Below are 15,229 nucleotides of genomic sequence, written 5' to 3'. Positions count from 1 at the left end.
TGCGTGCAGGGGTGGTGCTGAGACCAACAAGAGCTTCCACTTCCAGAGGAAGAGACATGTAGAGGCGGCACAAGGGTGGGGCATGGGCCAAGTCAGGGTGGGGTATAAGCAGAGCAGCATGGAGCAGGTGTACAGGCTGGTGCTTTCCCTGGAACCCTGCTCGCCAGTTGCCACTGCTGTCAGGGATGATCGAGACTGGGGTGGGGAATGCTCAGCCTGCGGTCCAGATCTGGCCCGTCACTTGTCTGGATCTGGCCTTCAAAGCTTGGGCCTCACCTCCCAGCATCTGGCCCAACAGAGAGTGAGGGATGTGGAGTCCTGAGCTTCACAGGCCAAAGTCAGGAAATCTGGAGCCATATCTAGCTCTGCTTGATGGAGGCAGGAGGCTGTGCATGTGCCACTGCTGTGACACCCCCTTCTCTAGCAAGGGGAATGACAGTTCTGAGAAGCGCTGCCTGGAGAGGACTTCTCCTTGTCACTCTGATAAGCCACAATTTCAGCCAGTCAGAGCAGTGAGGGTTAATATCTGGGTGCAGCAGGACAACTGCACCAGGTAAGTGCCCCCTCACTCCCACTCTGTTCTTGCACCACCTCCCACCCAGACCCCCCCACTCCTGTACCCTCTCTGCCTCTCAGACCTCCCCACTCCTGCAACATCTCCCACTCAGACCCCTTGCTCCTTGCCCACTCCCACCCAACCCCCCAGCCCACTCCTGTACCCAACTTCTCCCCAAACCTCCAACACCAGTCCACTCCTGCACCATATTCCTGCCCAGAACCCCCTTACCACCAGCTGGCTTCCTGGCAGTCCCCTCCCACACTGAACATCTCAGAGCCTTGGGGTGTGGGGGGGGCAGACTCACAAAATCTACTAGCCCTGACCTCCATAGGCTCTGGGGCTGCTGTGCAAAAGCAATGAGGAGAGTGTCTTTTTGTCTGTTTTTCACTGAGGTGTGAGTTTTGTTGTTGGGTTTGTGTGTGGGTTTTTTTTTTTTTGGAGGCAGGATTTTTTTCTTCCCATACCTAATCTAGGTAATACGTAGTCCTGTCATGAATGCAGAGAACTGGACCAGATGGCCTCTCAAGATCCCATCCAGTCCTATGATTCTGACCCTCATCAGCCATTTATGAGTCAGGCTCTTTCTACTTGGTACCTTTTCTGAGATCTGAGACCATTCTAACCCACAGTAGCATTCATTCAAATCTGGCAGCCAATCCCAAGTGACTCATGAGAGGCCAGTAAGAGACCTGCTGGACCTGTCCGCTATGTGCCATGTTACATGAAAAAGCAGGCACATGCTTACATCTCAGAAACATCTGACCTTAACGGCAATACTTCCAACTGAAACATTCAGTGCCAGAGAGTTCCTGGGGAAACACTGCAAGTCAGAAGCAGCAACACCAGGATGACCAAATGTGGCAAACAGAATGCATGTTGGACCCTAACTATGGAACCAGCCTCTAACCAGATAATCCTTTTAAATTCTCCCGTAAGCTTCAGTGGCTTTGTGAGAACTTCCTGCCCACCCTTCCCCCATAGCCCTCAGATCAGCTCCTCCTCCCTCTGTGCTTTACCTTTTTCAAAAGTAAAGCATTTGATATGGTCTCTCATGATATTCTTATCAAAAAACTAGGCAAATACAATTTAGATGAGGCTACTATAAGGTGGGTGCATAACTGGCTGGATAACCGTACCCAGAGAGTAGTTCTTAATGGTTCTCAATCCTGCTGGAAAAGTATAACAAGTGGGGTTCCGCAGGGGTCTGTGTTAGGACCGGTTCTGTTCAATGTCTTCATCAATGATTTAGATATTGGCATAGAAAGTATGCTTGTTAAGTTTGCAGATGATACCAAGTTGGGAGGGGTTGCAACTGCTTTGGAGGATAGGGTCATAATTGAAAATGATCTAGATAAATTGGAGAAATGGTCTGAGGTAAACAGGATGAAGTTTAATAAGGACAAATGCAAAGTGTTCCACTTGGGAAGGAACAATCAGTTTTACACATACAGAATGGGGAGAGACTGCCTAGGAACGACTACAGCAGAAAGGGATCTAGGGTGATAGTGGACCACAAGCTAAATATGAGTCAGCAGTGTGCTGCTGTTGCAAAAACAAGCAAACGTGATTCTGGGATGCATTAACAGGTGTGTTGTGAACAAGACATTAGAAGTCATTCTTCCGCTCTACTCTGCGCTGGTTAGGCCTCAGCTGGAGTATTGTGTCCAGTTCTGGGCACCGCAGATCAAAAAAGATGTGGAGAAACTAGAGAGGGTCCAGAAAAGAGCGACAAGAATGATTAAAGGTCTAGAGAATGTGACCTATGAAAAAAGGTTGAAAGAAGTGGGCTTGTTTAGTTTGGAAAAGAGAAGATTGAGGGGAGAGACGATAGCGGTTTTCAGGTATCTAAAAGGGAGTCATAAGGAGGAAGGAGAAAACTTGTTCTTCTCGGCCTCTGAGGATAGAACAAGAGGCAACGGGCTTAAACTGCAGCAAAGGAGGTTTAGGTTGGACATTAGGAAAGAGTTCCTAACCGTCAGGGCGGTCAAACAGTGGAATAAATTGCCAAGGGAGGTTGTGGAATCTCCATCGCTGGAGATATTTAAGAACAGGTTAGATAGATGTCTATCAGGGATGGTTTAGATAGTACTTGGTCCTGCCATCAGGGCAGGGGGCTGGACTCGATGGCCTCTCGAGGTCCCTTCCAGTCCTAGTGTTCTATGATTATATGAAAACATCTCCCTCTCCTCTCCTTCTTTTGGCACTGACCCAGAGCCCAGTGACCTTAGCTGAGTGCTTGGGAAAGAGAAGAGATCCCCAGGAACTACCAATCCCAGAGGTATTTTTTCAGACTGTGGAAAAAGACTAGCCTCAAAGGAATTCAGTTTTGAGGCAGGAAAGCCTATGTCAGCTTCACAGCCTGGCTTGTAAAAAGGAAATGAGAGAGTCTTCAGCAGCAAAGTTACTCCCAGCAACCCAAAGGCTTGGAAGAGCTGCTGTTGGAGATATTACTCGAGCGTGCAGAATGTAACCAGGGAGGTCACAATACACCTGGAGTTGCAGCTAGCAAGAGACATCAAGGATAACAAGAAGGGTTTCTTCAAGTATGTTAGCAACAAGAAGGTGGTCAGGGAAGGTGCGAGACCCTTACTGAACAGGGGAAGCAACCTAGTGACAGATAAGGTAGTAATAAAAGCTCAATGCTTTTTTATCTTGGTCCTCACAGACAAAGTCAGCTCCCAGAGAGCTGCACTGGGCAGCACAGTATGGTGAGGAGATGAGCAGCCCTGAGTGGTGAAAGAACAGGTTAAAAGCTAGTTTTAAAAACTGAACATGCACAAATCCATGGGGGTGGATTCAATGCATGTGAGGGTGCTGAAATAGTTGAATGATGTGATTGAAGAGCCATTGGACATTTTCTCTGAAAATGTGTGACAATCAGGGAGTTCCTGGATGATAGGAAAAAGGCTAAGATAGTGCCCATCTTTTTTTAAAAAGGAAGAAGGATAACCTGTGGAATTACAGACCAGTCAGCTTCACCTCCATCTCTGGTTAAATCATAGAACAAGTCCTGCAAGAATTACACTGAAACACTGGGAGGAGAGAAGAGTAATCAGGAACAATGAACATGGAGTAACAAAGTACAAGTCATGCCTGACCAACCTGATTGCCTTCTATGACAAGGTAATTGGCTATAAGAATATGGGGAAGGCAATGGACATAATATACCTTGACTTTAGCAAAGCTTTTGGTCCGGTCTCCCACAGTATTCTTGCAAGCAAGTCAAGTATGGATTGGATAAATGGACGGTAAGCTAGAGAGAAAACTAGCTAGACTGCCATACTCAATGGGTAATGATCAATGGCTCAATGTCTAGTTGGCAGGTGGTATGAAGCCCAAAGGTTGGTCTTGGGCTTGGTTTTGTTCAACATCTTCATTAATGACCTGAGTGATTGGAGGGATTGCACCTTCAGCAAGTTTATGGATGACACTAAGCTGAGGGGACAGGTAGATATGCTGAAGGGCAGGGATAGGGTCCAGAGTGACCTAGAGAAATTGGAGAATTGATCCAAAAGAAATCTCATAAGGTTCAGTCAGGACAAGTGCAGAATCCTGCACTTAGCATGGAAGAATCCCAAGCACTGCTGCAGACTAGGTACAGACTGGCTAAGTGTAGGGTGACCATATCCCCCTGTCCTAAATATGGCTTGCCACCCAGAGCATTGCAGGGCCTGACCACACAGAGGAGCCACTTCAGGGCATATTACAGACCCCCAGCAGCTCCCTGATGTCCAAATATGGGACAGGGAGAAAAGCGGGGGAGGAATGGCCCCACTGGGCTTCACCAAGCCCTGGGGAGTTGGGAAGGAGGCGGCAGCTGCCAGCCCTCCCCCAGATCCCCAGGGAAGCAGCAGAGACTCTGTAGCCCCCTCATGTTCCCCCCGCTTCCTTGAGGCGCAGGGAAATGACTCCTACCAGCAGCTGTGCCTGCTCAGCTGCTGGCAGAAAAGGTCAGTGGGGGAAGGCCCAAATACAGGACAATTAGTCCCTTTTAAAAAATAAGTAGGGTTTGGCATTTCTAATATGGGACAGACTGTCACCCTAGCTAAGTGGTAGTTCTACAGAAAAGGACCTGGGGATTACAATAGAGAAGCTGAATAGAGTCAGCAGAGTGCCTTTATTGCCAAGAAGGCTAAAGCACATTGGTTGCTTTAGTCGGAGCGTTGCTAGCAGACTGAGGGGAGTGATTATTCCCCTCTCTTCAGCACTAGTGAAGTCATATCTGAGGTACTGCATCCAGTGTTGAGCCCCTGACTACAGAACATATGTGGCTAAATTAGAGTCCAGCAGAGGTTAACAAAAATAATTAGGGGACCGTGGCACATGGCTTAGGAGGGCACATTTAGTCTGTACAAGAGAAGAAAGGAGAGGTTTTGTAGAAATCTCCAACTACCTGAATGGGAGTTCCAAGGAGGATGGAGCCAGGCTATGCTCAGTAATGGAAATCCTGGATGCCCCATCATCTCAGGCACTGGCACTCTTACAGCAGGAGCATCTGATCATATAGACTCTCTCTTCCAGACCAATGCTACCAGCACTCCTATCTTTGAGACACCATTGACCTCCTGAGGAAACTACAATCCATGGGTGATCTTCCGGAAAACACCATTGTGGCTACTCTGAATGTAGAAGCTCTCTACCTCAACATTCCACATGAGCATGGACTATAAGCCATCTGGAATTGTATCCCCAATGAGGCCACAGCACGGCTGGTGTGTGGACTTTGTCCTCACCCACAAACGTTTTAGATTTTGGGACAATTTATACCTTCAAGTCAGTGGCACAGCTATGCATGTCCACATGTTCCCACAATACACCCACGATTTTATGGCTGACTTAGAACCATGCTTCCTCAACTCTTGTCCCCTAGTGCCCCTCCTCTACTTGTGCTACTTTGGTGACATTTTTTTCATATGGGCCCAGGGGAAGTAGGCCTTTCAAGAATTCCACCACAATTTCAACAATATCCACCCCACCACGAACCTCAGCCTGGACCAGTCCATATGAGATATCCATTTGCGGGACACTACAGTGAAAATAAGTGACAGTCACATAAACACCACTCTATACTGGAAGCCTACTGACCATGATACTTACTACTTGCTTCCAGCTTTCCTCCAGAACAGATCACATGATCCACTGTCTACAGCCAAGCCCTAATACATAATGGCATTTACTCCAAACCCTCAGATGCAGACAAACACCTAGAGGAGCTCTATCAAATAGTCTTAAAACTACAATACCCACTGGACAAATGAGGAAACAGATTGACTGACTCAGCCAGGAAGGTGCCTAGAAATCACCTACTACAGGAGAGGCCCAAGAAAGAAAGGAACAGAATGCTACTGGCCATTGCTTACAGCCCAAAAAATCTCTCCAGCACAGCCTATCCGAGATGATGATTCCTCGCTTGTGTTCCCTTTAAGCTGTGCACTTGTGCAGCCACTCAGGAGAGACTTAAATGCCACCCAGCTGATTAGCAGCACATGCACATCTAAGTTTTGTTTCTACTGTTGGTGCACATTTGCACACGCCTCGGTGCATATATAAAAAAATCTGCACATGGATGGAAAAGATTAGAGGGAACATTGTCCCTCACTCTCACAGACCTTGGGAGACAGGCCAGTCCTTGCTATGGACAGCACCCAACCTGAAACACATACTCACTGCCAACTTCACACCACACAATGAAAACACTGACCCAGGAACCCGTCCCTCCATAAACCCTAATGACAGCTCTGTCTACATATATACCCTGATGACGTTATCATAGGTCGTAACCACACTCTCAGAGGTTCATTCATCTGCACATCTACTAACTTAGTATGTGCCAGCAATGCCACTCTGCCTTCTACATTGGTGAAATGAGACTCTCTACACAACACAACAAAAGGGCACAAATCAGACACCAAGAACAGTAACATTCAAAAACCAGCATTAGAGCTCTTCAACCTCCCTGGACACTCAGTAACAGACTTGAAACTTGCCATATATAAGCCAAAAAACAAAAAAAAAAAAACAAATTGACCCATGAAACTGCAGAGGTGGCATTCACAGGCAAATTTGACACCATCAGACTGAGTTTGAACAGGGACTGGGAATTGCTGGCTCACTACAAAAGGTAATTTTCCTTCTTCTGGGAGTCTCACCTTCTCATCAGTTGCTGGGACCGATGGCCTCTGCTCTCCCAACCCTGACTGAATTGACCTCATTAGCATTAGTCCTCCACAGAGCTGTGTAACACTCCCATCTTTACACACACACACACACCCCCGTGCCAAAACGAAAGTTCCTTTCCGTGCATCTGACAAAGAAGGCTGCAGTCCTCTAAAGCTTCTTTTTAACTAAATTAATTAGTTTTTAAGGTGCAATAGGACTCCTTGTTCCTTGTGCTGAAAAAGAATAACACAGCTATGCCTGTGAAACTTGTCTCAGTGGTGGCAGATGTCAGAACAAGGAGCAACAGTCTCAACATGCAGCATGGGAGGTCTAGGTTGGATAGGAGGAAGAGGAAGATACCTTGTGCAGAAACGATGGTTCTTCAAGACGTGTCCCCCTGTGGGTGCTCCACTATGGATGTCAGTGCATCTTCACACCGGCGCTTGGAGATTCTGCTGTAGCCATGGTATCCCATGCTGCGCATATGAAGTAGCGCCTCTTCATGCTATCAGGTGCACACGTGGCATGGGCTCCTCTGTTCCTTTTCTACCTGACAATTAGAGCAGGAGGCTCCAAAGCAGGGGATGGAGGGAGGGAAGTGGAGCATCCGCAGGGGGACACATCTTGAAGAGCCATTGTTACTGCACAAGGTGAGTAACTTCCGCTTCTTTGAGTAGTTTCCCTGGGAATGCTCCACTCTGGGTGACTATAAAACAGTAGTTGCAGAATGGAGGTGGGTTGGGAGCTCAGTAACAACCACAGTAGACAACACCACTTGTCCCACTTAGATAGAAGCAGCAATGGAGGATGAAAGAACGATGTTTAGCAAACATATTACTGGAAGACCATGTGGCCATCTTGCAAATGTCCAAACATTTTCGAGAAAGGCAGTAGTAGAGGACATCACCTGAGCTGAGTGGGTGGTGACAGCTCCTGGGAGCTCCTTGTCATGAATCATGTAACGGGTATGAATACAGGAGGAAATCCACTTGGAGAGCCATCGAGAGGAAACAGGGAAGCTCGTAGACTGCTCTGTGAAAGACAGAAAGATTGTCGGAGACTTGCGACAAGGCTTCATAGGGTCAATGTAGAAGGCCAAGGCCCAGTGAATGTCCAGGGTGTGCTATTCCACGTGCATAGGGAAAAATGTTTGCAAGTGAACAGGTTCATTGATGGGGAATGAATAAGGGACCTTTGGGAAAAATCTGGAATAAGGTTGAAGGGTAAGTATCTTTGGTAAAGACAATATGGGGGGCTCAGCCATAAGACCAGTAAGCTCCCCGACCCTCCTGGCCAACACGATGGCCAGTGGAAATGAGACCTTCATGGACAGATGCAGCCAGGAGCAAATGGCCATGGGTTCAAAATGCAGTTTTATGGGGCAGTGAAGTACATGGTTAAGGTTCCAAACAGGGACCTGGGAATGAACTGATGGAAAGGCGTTTTGGAGACCTGTCAGAAAACGTTTGGGAATAGGATGGGTGAGGAACTAGTATCTATCCAACATCTGGTGGAATGCTGGCAGTGCTGCATTGTGTACACGGACCATGCTAAGGCTTAAGCCCGACTCACGTAGGTGGAGTAAATAGTCCAGGAGCACAGGAAGGAGAGCAGCATGAGGTGGCATGGAATGATCAGTGCCCATCCAATGGGAAAACTGCTGTCACTTGTAGAGGTAAGATTTACATGTGGACTCCCATCTGCTATTGATGGGAACCTTTTTTATCCCCTCAGAGCATAGGGTTTTGGCATCTTGGAGCAATGAAGGAGAAGTAGTTTGAGAGGGTCAGGTTGGAGAGTGCAGCTGAAGTTTTGAGACAGGAGATTGTGGCAAGGAGGAAAGGGATAGGGAGCCACTATTGACATCCAAAAGAGGTAAGGGTACCAAGTCTGCCTGGGCCACGCCAGGGCTACCAGAATGAGATGGGCCTGCTCTTGCCTGACCTTGATTAATACTTTGTGAATTAAGGGAAGAAGAGGGAATGTGTAAAGGCGAGGTGCATCCCATTTGATGGCAAAGGCATCTCCCTAGAGAGTGCTTCTCAAGGTCTGCCCTGGAACCATACTGATGACATTTTCTGTTGAGGCGGATTGCAAACAGGCCCATATAGCAGTGGCCCCCAAGGCAAGACATGTGGTTGAGGTCCTCTGTGTTTTTTCCGACTCGTGATGGTGGCTAATGATCGACTAAGGGCAGCCACCACCACATTCAGTACACTGGGAAGGTAGGTGGCAACGGGAGTGACTCAATGCCAATGCACCACATTCACAACTTCATGGTTTCTGTGTTCAGAGATGGGGACTGTACCCCCCGCTTGGTGACTGATGTAATATGTACAGGTGGTGTCATCGGTAAGAATGTTGACTGACCTGTGTTCCAGGAGCTGCTGGAAATGCATGCATAATAAACTGTCTGGAGCTCCAGAAAGTTGATATGGAGCATCTGTTCTTTGGAAGACCATTTGCCTTGCTCTGTGCAGGAATCCTGAGGGGCCCCCGGGCCCAGAAGACAGGCATCAGTAGTAAGAGTAATGGATGGCAGTAGTTGCCAAAAAGCTATGCTGGTGAGGGCACTGCCTGGACAAATCCACCACCTGAGTGATGCAAGGACAAGTGGCAGGTTAGTCACAGACTTGGAGAGAGGGCACCTGGCCAGGGTGTAGCAGGCGGCTAGCCATGTCTGTAGACAGTGCATGTGGAGTCTGGCCAGCTTGATTACATGGGTAGTAGCAGCCATGTGTCCTAGCAGGACAAAGTAAACATGAACTGTGACCGTGGGTGACAAAAGTGCCACCTGAATCAAGTCACACAAGGTTCAGAACCATTGGATAGGCACTGTGGCCTTGAAAGTGACATTGTTTATGTGCACTTGTATAAACTCCAGACACTGCATGGGCTGGAGCATGGACTTGTCACAATTTATGTGGCAGATAAGACTGAGCAAAAGTGTCATGGTGGTGTGCACCATGTGTTGCCCTTCAATGAACGATGGACCCTTTAGGAGGCAGCCCAGGTAAGGGAAGATGATGACCCCTGTCAGCGCAAGTGCATGGCTACCATCACCAGTGTTTTGGAAAACACCCTGGGCACAGTGGAGAGGCCAGGAGGACCTGGTGTTGGTAATGGCAGGGTCCCACTGTGAAGTGGAGGAAGCGTCTGTGTGTTGGATGGATGGTGATATGAGAGTAGGCATCTTGTAGGTTGAGAGCTGCCAGCCAGTCATTTTAATCCAAAACCAGGATAATGGTAGTGAGAGTCACCATCCTGAAGTGATGGTAATGGACATATTTGTTGAACCTCCTTAAACGCAGGATTGGTCTCCATCCTCCATTTTTCTTTTGACTGTGAAAGTAGGTGGAGTAGAATCTACTGCTCCAAAACTTCTTGGGAACCGGTTTGATGGCCCACATGCAGAGATGTTGAACCTCCCACTTGAACAGACGCTCATGAGAAGGGTCCCTGAAGAGGTACAAGGTAGGAGGGTGGGTAGGGGGTGTGGAGGTAAAAGGGATGGAATACCCTGGGACTCCAGTGCCAGAACTCACTTGTCTGCAGTGATGGCCTGACAACCATGTAAAAAGGGGCCGAGATGGTGATGGAAAGGTTGGCCTGTGGAAAAGTTGGCCTGAACTACATGATCCCCAAGACTTTCAACCACACCTTCAAAATTGCTGCTTCAGTGGTTAACGGGAGGGCAATGCCGAGGACTGTTAGTGCCGCTGTCTTCCAAAGTGTCACCATTGAGGTCTGTTCCTTGGGTGTTGCTCAAAATGGAGTTGTTGCTGCTGCTGCTTTGAAAAATGTTGTTGTAGCCATTGATACGAAGAAAAGCAAGTCGTTTGACCAGAGGGGTATATAAGCCCAGTGTAAACAGTATAGTTCTGGAGTCCTTCACAGAGTAGAGGACGTTGACTTTTTTCCTACAAATAGATGTTGTCTATCAAAAGGGAGGTCCTCCACTTTTTGCTGTAATTCCTTGGGGACCCCCAAAGGTTGGAGCCTGGACATACAGTGCATAACAGTGGATGCTGTGACCTGGGCTGCCGTGTCCACGATGTCCATCACAGACTGTATTGCTGTACTGGCAATTGTGTGCCCCTCCCAGATAATACCGATGAGGGCCTGGTGTTGGTGCTTGGGCAGCACTGGAATCAGCTCTTGACGTTTGGAATAATTTTGGTAGTCATAAGTGGCCAGCATAGCTGTGTAATTGGCTGCATGTAGAACGAGAGTACCTGAGGAATGCATGCTACACCCCATTATGTCCCACTTTTTACTAGCTTTGTCCTACGACATAGAGCAGAATGACTATTATGAACTGCATCCACCACCAAAGAGTTAAGGGGTGGATGTATAGAGAGAAAGTCCACATCCTTGGATGCAACAAAATACTTTGTCTGCCACTTCGTTTGTGGGAGAGATGGCAGTTGGTTTCTGCCAGAGGACATTGGCAGGATCCAGTATGGCCTCATGCATGGGGAGAACTACCCTGGAGGAGGAAGGAGGCTGCAGTGTATGCAATAGCTAGTACTGCTTAACAGGCACCTCTTGCAGGTCTTTGTCCTGGGCCCGGGCCCCGCTTTGAAAAAGGCCTTGGAAGGCCCTGGTGTCATCTGTGGGAGGAGGTGATACTGAAACCACCGCATTATTAGGTGAGGATGAAGAGAGGTGGAGTGGAGAATCCAGTCCCCCTTCCGAGGGGGAGCCTTTAGTACCGGGATGCCATGACAATTGCAACTGTGCCAAGGTGGAAGGGTGTGGCGATGGAGGCTGCTCTCAGCGAATCTGAGTGCTGCGAAAGTTGCAATGAGGCAGGCAGGGCCATGAAACAGCAGTACCTGGGATCCGGTAATGTGTGGCATGGCACTGAGGATGATTTACTTGGTACGCCAATGTCCATTTGCGAGGACTGTGGGGAGTGCTCCAGTGCAAGCAGTGCTGATGGCGCATTGGTGTGACAGCGTTTCAGTGCCGTGGAGGACCCCACACAAGAGCAAGGTGGAGTTGCATTTTTAGTTTGCTGCAGTGCTGATGCTTGTCTCCTTTTGGTGGCATGGTGACTTAGAAAGCTGTCGTTTGTGCTTGGCGCCCATGACCTTTTGTGCCCTGACATCAGTGCACTTGGAGCTGGGAGTGCCAATGTTGCTGGAGGCGCTGAATGCTTGTGGCTCGGCTCAGAGAGCATGCTCTTGGGCAGTGCCATGGTGCACAGTGCCAGTGAAGCTGACACAGATTTTCCCACTGGCATGGCCCGCGGGAATGGCACTGGAGGCCAGGAACGATTTGCGGACAGCTCTGGTGCAGGGGAGGTGGTAGCCAAGGCAGAGGGATGCTTAGGGTCTGTACCTTTAGTCTTTGACAGCAAGTCCTTCACAGGCAGTTGTTCAGGGACTGCCAGCTGGAGGAACCTCTCATAAAGGTAGGTCTTAAGTCTGTTGGCTCAGTCTTTGAGTCCTTGCAGTCAAACTGGAGCAGTGCATGCAGGACTAGGTCTTCCCCAAGGCACTTAATGCTGATGGCCATGCTTCCTGAGACTGGCATAGGTTCCCTGCAAATGTCACATTTCTTGAAGCCCAGGGAGCCCAGCATGTCAATGACACAGCAACACATCTAACTCACTCACTCTATGAAAAAACTTATTTCTGTTTTGGTTTGAACAATTAACCGACAGGGAAAAGCAACTTGGAGAAAGGGAAATATCAAACGAACGCTAACTCCAATTGTTTTGCAGAGAGGACGAAGCTTAGTCTACAGCTGAGGATGGTAGAGAAGGAATGAGGAACTGAGGAGTCCACACCGTGAGTGTGCCAGACAGCACAAGGAGGCACTACTGAGCACGTGAAGCAGGGGAAACCACAGCTATCCAAGAATCTCTGAGTTCCAGCACGAGGACGCACTGACATCTAGAGAAGAGCACCCACGGGGATACTACTCAAAGAAGAAAAACCATTTCACTAGGAGAGTGGTGAAGCTCTGGAATGGCTTATCTAGGAAGGTGGTGGAATTTCCTTCCCTAAAGGTTTTTAAGGCTAGGCTTGACAAAGCCCTGGCTGGGATAATTTAGTTGGGGTTGGTCCTGCTTTGAGGAGAAGGTTTGACTAGATCACCTGCTGAGCTCTCTTCCAATCATAATCTGTGATTCTATGTGCTGAGCTGCCAGGCTGGTGCTGGGCCAGAGGCTGGGTTGACATACTACTACTCTTGTTCACTAATTACATGCTGTATGGAGAGCAAGCTCCCATATCCACTGTTCCTGGGCAGCATTCCTACTCAGACACTTCCTCAAGGTCTGTGCGCTAGAAATAGCTGCATCCATCTTTAGCAGGGGAGGGAAGCTCTGACTGTGGGAGGAGGCGTCTGTCCTAAAAGAGACAAGGGAGGCTCCTGGGGCAGCAGGAGAGCCTGTTGTTTACTTAGATGAAGTGGGGGGATGGGGACACCAGATTTTCCTCAGAAGTAGGGAGGCCAAACCCCTCTCCTGCTCTCTCTCTCACGCAGGACAGACCAGTTCCTTACCACGCCCCCTCGGCTGCCCCCACCAACTGATTTGTTTGACATACAAACCCCACATCAAACCTTGTCTGCTGTCTAGAAATAGCTCCAGTGCCCCTGTACTACCTCTCATGCTGCTGTGTGTGCCCCCTACTACCCTCTTTCTGATGCAGTACTGCCTCTGCTCTCCCAACCTGCATGAGGCAGCTGATTTTTCCCTCTCTCTGTTGAAATGGTCATGGCTGCTTGGAGACTGCCTGTGTACTCTGCAGTGGCGCAGCACCAGGCTGATTCCCGGGATGCAATGGTCACCTGCAGAGTGTTAGAGCGCAGAGCGCATGTCTGCTGGCACAGGGCCTGGCTCCAGCTCAGCAACAGATGCGTCATGCCTCAGTGCTTGGTGCGGAGACACACTCTGAGAGCAGACTGGAAGTTTGGTTGGAAGCCAGGTATACCGATGCAGTCAGCTGCTCACTCTCATACAGACAGCACCAAGCCAGAGCTCTAAGGGTCACGCCAGTACCAACCCCTCCCCCGGCCTCCAAGCAGCAACCCCTCCCACTAAACCTCAGACTGGCCTTGCCTCTGGGAAGCACTCCTCACATCCCCCTGCTGCTTCAAGGTCACCGCTGTGCAGCACACAGGTGGGGCAGAACGCTCTTGAACCTGTGCGTGCCCAGACCCTGCCAAGCAGGAAATGAGAGACGTGCACATAAATCCTGTCCACACACACCCACTATGCATACCCCCCCAAACACCGGATGTGCACACACTTGCCCAGCCTGCACACACCCACCCTATGCACCTACAGTGCACACATACTGCGCACATACAGCAACAATACAAAGCCCCAACCAGCTCCCCAAGAAGGCAGCGCCAACAGCACAGGTGTTCCTGCACTAGTGGGAAGAACCACAACAGCAACACTGGGGAGGGCTCTGAATTAGCATTTTTCTTCCTCAGAAGGTGTCTTGATTTGGTATGGTCACTCCCTAGGGCTGGGTCAAGAGTACAGAGACAAGGTCAGCCAAAAAACAGTAAAAGCAGCACCAGAAACATTTGCTTGTTGGAGCAACCTGCAGTCTTGTTGGGTCAGTTCCTGCACTGGGCCACCAGGGCTGGCCAAAAGTCCATTCAACAGTGTGTACTTTCACTCATCTGGAAGGCTTATGGCAGAAGTCATATCTGCCTCGATTAGAGACACTCACACTGAGCTCCCAGCAGGAACATTGCACGAGAACATCCTGATAGAAACATGCCATGCCTCAGCGCAGCCGCAAGTGCTTGGGGATGGACACCAACATCCCCTCCCTTTCAGCATTGAAAGAGCCTCTGCCCCGGAACTGGCAGGTTCTGATCACCCCAGGGGAGAGCACACTTCCCCATCAACATGTCCAGTTTGGGAATCTCCAGGGGATGGAGATGAGGATGATTCTGACATCGGTGCTCCCAGTCTGCTCAGTCTCTATCAGCAGGAACTGAACCTGCCTGCATCACTTTGCAGACCCCACATCAGCTCTCAGCCGCTGCCCTGGCTTTTGCTCCAACAGCTTGACTTGTCTGCAGCATACAACGCTTCTCAGAAATTCACTTGCCAAGTAAAGAGAGAGCTGGAGGAATGAAAGTCCTGCCCAGCTTTGTCCTGCAAAGCTGGAGGCTGGATCATACTAATCATCTCTCAGGAAAATGAGAAATAACTTAGATATCCTCCCTCTTGATACATGCCTGACAGCTGCTGTCCTCAGGGACAGGTCAGTCTGTATGCTGCTAGACAAACTGCCCACACTCAACTCTAAATCAGAATAATGGCCCAGGTTGCTTGCATTGTTCTGCCAACGGTCTTGTTAGCTCCTTAGGGTACTTTGCACCATCCCAAAGGTGCATGTGATTTTACTCTCTGAAGAGCTCTAATACAGAAATGCAGCTCTCTCTGAACTACACAGGAGCTATAGCAGAGCACTTGCTCTGCAGACTTTGTCCTGCTGCAGCTCAACTATTGTACTGTATAGAAAGGTAGCA

At 49.1% G+C, this 15,229-nt stretch overlaps 1 protein-coding gene across 4 annotated transcripts in view; it reads right to left on the bottom strand.

The window, feature by feature from the left end:
• Nucleotides 1-15,229, bottom strand: part of LOC142022025 (rho GTPase-activating protein 39-like) — a 119,996-nt gene that overhangs the window by 51,984 nt on the left and 52,783 nt on the right. The gene's annotated exons all lie outside the window — the stretch shown is intronic.

This window comes from Carettochelys insculpta, chromosome 17 (assembly GCF_033958435.1).
Source record: "Carettochelys insculpta isolate YL-2023 chromosome 17, ASM3395843v1, whole genome shotgun sequence".
NCBI lineage: Eukaryota > Metazoa > Chordata > Testudines > Carettochelyidae > Carettochelys > Carettochelys insculpta.
This window is presented reverse-complemented; position numbering and strand designations above follow the sequence as displayed.